At 39.2% G+C, this 5,906-nt stretch overlaps 1 pseudogene; it reads left to right on the forward strand.

The window, feature by feature from the left end:
- Positions 1-1,195: 1,195 nt before the first annotated feature.
- On the forward strand, positions 1,196-2,308 carry LOC100955026 (annotated as a pseudogene).
- The last annotated feature ends 3,598 nt before the right edge of the window (positions 2,309-5,906 follow it).

The following is a 5,906-nucleotide window of genomic DNA, read 5'->3' on the forward strand; positions in this document are numbered from 1 at the left end:
CATCTGTGATGAAATCAAAGTTAAAGGTTTGGGCTCTTGAGCCAGCCTTCCTTAGTTACAATTTACTCTGCTGGTTGTGTGACTTTGGACAAGTTGCCTAAGCCCATGCGCCTCAGTTTTCTCATCTGTAAATAGAGAGTACCTCCCTCAGAGGGATATGTGAGGATTCAATACCTATACCTGACAAAAAGGTAAGAGCCAACTTAAATGTTAGCTGCTATTATTATTATTATTATTCCCATGGTTATATAATTAGAAAAAGAAACTCTATAGGAGAAGTTCGTACGTGTCTGCATAAATTGCTCCTTTTGCTGGGATGGCCCTCCTCCTCCTCTGCCAACATGCAAAGCTCCAGACGTTCCACAGGTCCAGCTTTTCTCCTCTGGTTGCTCAAAGCATCCTACAGGAAGAAAACACTGACATGTGTTGGGTTGTTGGTGCCGCTGCACCCCTGTTTAGTGAGATGTGTCTAGTTCATTTCCATATTTTCAGAGCTTAGTGGATAAGAGGAGATTGATCTTTTCCTGAGATAACTAAAAATGTGCATTTCAATTTTGTCTTGTTGGCATTGCCTCTGCCACTTTACTCAGAATTTCTTCCTTCTACTATTATCTTATTGAAGTCCTAAGAGCCCTTCAAAACCCAGCTCAAATACTCTATATTTTTTGGTGAGGTTTCCCCATCCCCCAACCACCCAGCCAGATCTCTACTCTCAGCTCACTTCCCCCTCCAGGCATGTGGTATCGTCCTGTATTGTAGATATTGGCTTACCTAAAAATAAATGCGATGTAAACGTTTTATCTTTATCATTCTAGAAAGATACTTCCTGTAGTCAAATCTCTTTACTTGTAGGCAGAGCATATGTAACTAACCCTGTCTTTAAATATATCAGCTTGAGGGGAAGACAAAATGGCTGCCAGATTTAAGGCGCTGTGTGCTCCAAAGTGCAGAAGAGAAAATACAATCCTTTCCTTCCTTGTTCAGTAGCAGAAACAAATAGTCAAAGTGGAAAACCTCAAAAAGGAAACTGGAAAGAAGCAGGCAGAAAGGTGAGAGGGAAAGAGAATGTGTGGTATCCTGGAAGGCGGTTGAGAATGGATGCTGCTTGGTATGCCAGATGGTGAAGAAGTAAGGTGAGTGTCTATCCTTCTTCTCCTTGACAACTAGAAGTCTGCCCTGGGAAGCATCAAGCACCATGGGGCAGCGGGATAATCAGGACGCCTATGTGAATCCTATAGCAATGGCCAGATGGAGAGGCCCAACTCAATTTGCAGGCTCAGCAACCCAAGATTACCTGAATTGGTCATGACCTACCTGCAAAGAAGTGAAGAAAATAAAAAGAAAGGCTCCAAGGCATTAGCTGAATTTGAAGAAAAAATGAATGAGAATTGGAAGAAAGAACTTGAAAAAAGCAGAGAAAGATTATTAAGTGGAAATGAGAGCTCATCGAGAAAAAGAAAAAGAAAAAGAAAAAATCTTATTGGCCATCATCTTCATCAAGCTCTGATTCTTCAAGCAGTTCTTCAGATTCTGAGGACAAGGAAAAGAAATAAGGGAAGAAAAGGAAAACAATAACCGTTCACACAAATCATCACAAAGCTCTGCATCTGAGTCAAAATCAGAGAGAAGGAATCTGTAAAAAAGAAAGGAAGTCAAAGGATGAAACAGAGAAAGAAAAGTAAACAGAACCTTTAGCAACATAAAGAAAGAAAACTTATCCTGGGGATAAGCCTTTATCATCTGAGTCCTCATCAGAGTCGGATTATGAAGAGGAGGTGAAAGCAAAAAAAGAAGAGAAGGTGTGAAGACCAAGGAAAAACAGTGGATAAAGGAAGAAGGAGAGGAAGAAGGAAGAAGGAAGAAGAAAGAAGAAAGAAGAAAGAAAAAAAGAAAGAAGAAGAAGGAGGAGGAGGAGGAGGGAAGAAGAAGGAAGAAGAAGAAAGAAGAAGAAAGGAAAGAGGAAGAAAGAAGAAGATATGAAGAAAGGGGAGAGGGAGGGGAGGGGAGGGGGGAGGATGAGTGGAGGGAGGGTGATTGGTGGGACCACACCTATGGTTCATCTTACAAGGGTACATGTGAATCTTTCTAAATGTAGAATATAAATGTCTTAACACAATAACTAAGAGGATGCCATGAAGGCTATGTTAACCAGTTTGATGGAAGTATTTCAAATTGTATATAAAACCAGCACACTACACCCTATGATTGCATTGTACACAGCTATGATTTAATAAAAAAAAGGAAGAAGAAAAAGAAGCACAGTAAGAAGAAGAAAATTAAGTCTGCATCTAGTCACAAGTCAGGATAACATCAAGAAAAAAAGCAACATTTCTATACTTTAAAAAAGCAAAGTGGAATGGAAACTTCAGCTGTGAAAGTTTGGGCATATTTACCAAATGCATGAATTTCCCTGTGTTAGTAGATTTATTCCTGGACTTTCAGTTGCCAAATGCCACTGTTTCAGAAAGGGCCATAATTGTTGCCTACAGCTTATATAGGTGAATTTGTTTCTTTGTCTGTTTTCTATGGTTCATTCCTCTGGGAGCTAAAATTGTTATACTAGTAGTTAAAATGTTTGAAATTAAAATAAAATGTTTCAGATAATGAAAAAAAAAATCAACTTACTGTATTTTTAAACATAGCTCTGTGCCTTATAGCCAGCAGAGTACTCTTATTTCTTAGATTCTTATACTTAATTTTAGAACTTTCTGTATTCTTGATAAAAAAGATTAGGCCTATTAAAATATTTATCCTATTGTAAGATAAATTGGAGATTCTTATTTCTGAGTCAAGTAGGTTTTAATTTCATTCAAAATTGTTACATGTAGAGAAGCCAAATAATCTTAAGAAATTAAAAGAAAATTTGCCAAAAAGAAGAAATTACGTGATTTGTGCTATCTCTTTGTAGATGTTGGGGATAAGATTAAATTATAGCGAGTAGTCTGTAGAAAAAGCCCAGCTGCCAATTTGGGAATGTGTATTGCAACGGAGATAGCCAATCCCAGGCGTCCTTAATTGTGAAGAGTTGTGGATGGGAGTATTTCCAATCTCAAGTTGTAAAATTTTTCCCAGTAGGAGGCATCATCTTTGATGGTGAGAACTAGGAATTGGCTCCAGTTGCAGTCCCAGAGTCCTCTCTATGAACTCCGTAGAGAAAGAGAAAACGCTAATTCTCTGGTGCAGATAACGAAGGCATGGGATCTGGGAGCACCTGCCCGGGAACCACAGCTTCCTTCACAAACACCAAGTTTTCTGTTTGTTGGCAAGCTTTTAGTTTCCTATCCTACAAGTATCAAGCATTTATTAATAGGCGATTACATCTAAGTATTTTAAAACGATGTGCTTTTAATGTTTCAATGTTGACATCAAAATTATTAACTCTAAAAAAAGGATGAAGGAAGATCTTTCCTCTGCACTGATGAAGTTTTCCAGGATGATTTACTAAAACCAAACCAGACCAAACCAAAATAAAACAAATATTTTACACCATTATTTCTTTCTTTTGGCTGGCTTCAAAATGGGTTGCCATGTCCGAGTCTTCAAAAGCCCAGCCGAACAGGCTGAAACATTTAAAAAATTCAGGCATGCCATGTTTCTTTTTGGTATTCTCAGTGCCAAAAAATTTGCTAGGCTGATCTTTTATCCCAGTGACCTAATGGTTCCTAGAGCTAATCTTTTCATCTGATTGCATCGCCTAGCTCCAGTCCCACGACCTTATTTCATCCGTCTTTCTCTTCCCAACGGCTTCTCTCTCTTCTCCCTTCCACTTTCTCCTCTTCACTAGCACTTTCCCATTAGCCTAGAGACTCCTCAAACTTTCAAAATCCCCAAAGAATTTTTCCTCTACCTTGTCTCTCTCACACCTACCTTGTCCCCACCTTATCCCAGTTAAGTAGCTGAAAAAGAAAAGGTCTCCTCCTCTTTTCTCTACTTTAGCTCCAGAGTCTGGCTTCTGCCTTTACTGTTCATTGCAATTACACTCACAAAGTCACCATGCATCTAGTGCATGGTCAAAGGTCTTTTTCTACTGCCCTACTCCATTAGTCGCTGTTCACAACTCCTCCTCCGTTTGGTCCACTTGCAACATCATGTTCTTTGTTTCAGATCATTCTACTCCTGGCATCCTTTCTCAGGCTATTCAATGGCTCACCTTCCTCTGGCCACCTCACCATTAATAGTTGACATTTCTCTTGGCCTTGTTCTTGCCTTTTTTATTGGTTGATTCGCTCATTGCCATGGGTTCAAGTATAGTGTGTGCACTATGACTCCAAACTTGATATTTTCAGAACCAAGATGATGGTCATAACATCTGATCCCATAACTTGATACTTCTAACTGTCCATTCCCTATATTGCCATTAGTTATTTTTTAAAAATGAAATTCTAATTATGTAACTTTCCTGCTTGAAATTCCTCAGGGGCCCCTCACCATGTGTAGGATAAAGGCCAAACACCTAAATATGGCAAGGGCGTGTAAAGGGCTTCCCCATCCCTCAGTTATGCCAAATGCCTGGCTGTCCTTGAAGCTGTGATGTTTTGCAGGACTCGAGGCCTCTGCTCTTCCTTGACTTTGGTGCTGGAAGAACTTATTCCAAGGTCTAATTCAAATTTCAACTCCTCTGTGAAACATCTTCTGATTCTCCCTTCCCCAGAGCATGGAATGAACTAACCCATACTTTTTATCACACTTGACTCATACTGTGTTAAAGGCACTATATTATAACTATTAATGTATGTGTCTCCTGCTAGAATGTTGGGACCCTGAGGGGAAGGATCATGTCACATTCATCTAGCCTTCTATCCTTGGTTCTTAACACAGTCCAGCATAGGGAAATGCTCAATAAAAGTGTATTAATTGACATATGTAAATTGCTAAAGCAATTAGTGATTATGAAACATAGCCCTGACTATAATTACACTATATAATGTCAATAAATCCAAGTAGAAAGATAACTTTCTAATATATTAAAATCATCCTATTTTCCCAATGCACAGTTTCAATATCTTGGCAGTTGTATCAGCCATGATGCATCTATAATTATTGTTCATATTTATGGTTGTTCTTTCTAAAAATTTCGAGAGTCCTCTCTAATTTTCATCAAGAATTCTTAGTATCATCCCTGCCTTTTTCTCCCCCACCAAATTTATCTTTTAGTTATTTCTGGCCACATAGCTGTGCCTGTTCCCACTGACAGTTTTGTCTATGGGAACAAGTCCCACAACTGATACTGTAACTGAATCATTTGGGAAATCAATAACTAGAAACTGCTGAGTCACTAGCAGCAGAGCTGAAGTGCTGGCATGTGACCTGGAGAGTATTGGGCCATCAGTTCAGCCCTAGTTTGTCTGGCTAAAGCCATTCTACAGTCATGGAAATTGTCTTGTTTCTAAAACTCTCCAGGAAGGAGAAGTCACCTCTGGGGCCAGGCGAGGTAGCTCATGCCTATAATCCCAGCACTCTGGGAGGCCAAGGTGGGTGGATTGCTTGAGCTCAGGAGTTTGAGACAAGCTTGAGCAAGAGTGTCCTATCTCTACTAAATATAGAAAAAACTAGCCAGTCATTGTGGTGGCACCTATAGTCCCAGCTACTTGGACGCTGGGGCAGGAGGATTGCTTAAGCCCCAAGAGTTTGAAGTTGCTGTGAGCTATGATGGTAGGGTGCTCTACAAAGAGTGACAGACTGAGACTGTCTCAAAAAATAAAAAAAAGAAAAGAAAAGAAATAAAAAAAAGAAAATGTCAACTCTCAGCTCTTCTATCCAAACTATTTATTTCTATATTGGTCAATCAATCAATCAACCAATCTTTCTTACCACCTTGTTCTGTAAGGATTTAAAGTATCTTATTTGTCAGATAAATGTATCAAGACAACCAACATTAGAGATCACTTTTAAGAAGTCAGCAAAAG

The sequence above is a fragment of the Otolemur garnettii genome, unplaced genomic scaffold, assembly GCF_000181295.1.
Source record: "Otolemur garnettii isolate 467f Iridium unplaced genomic scaffold, OtoGar3 scaffold00048, whole genome shotgun sequence".
NCBI classification, from domain to species: domain Eukaryota; kingdom Metazoa; phylum Chordata; class Mammalia; order Primates; family Galagidae; genus Otolemur; species Otolemur garnettii.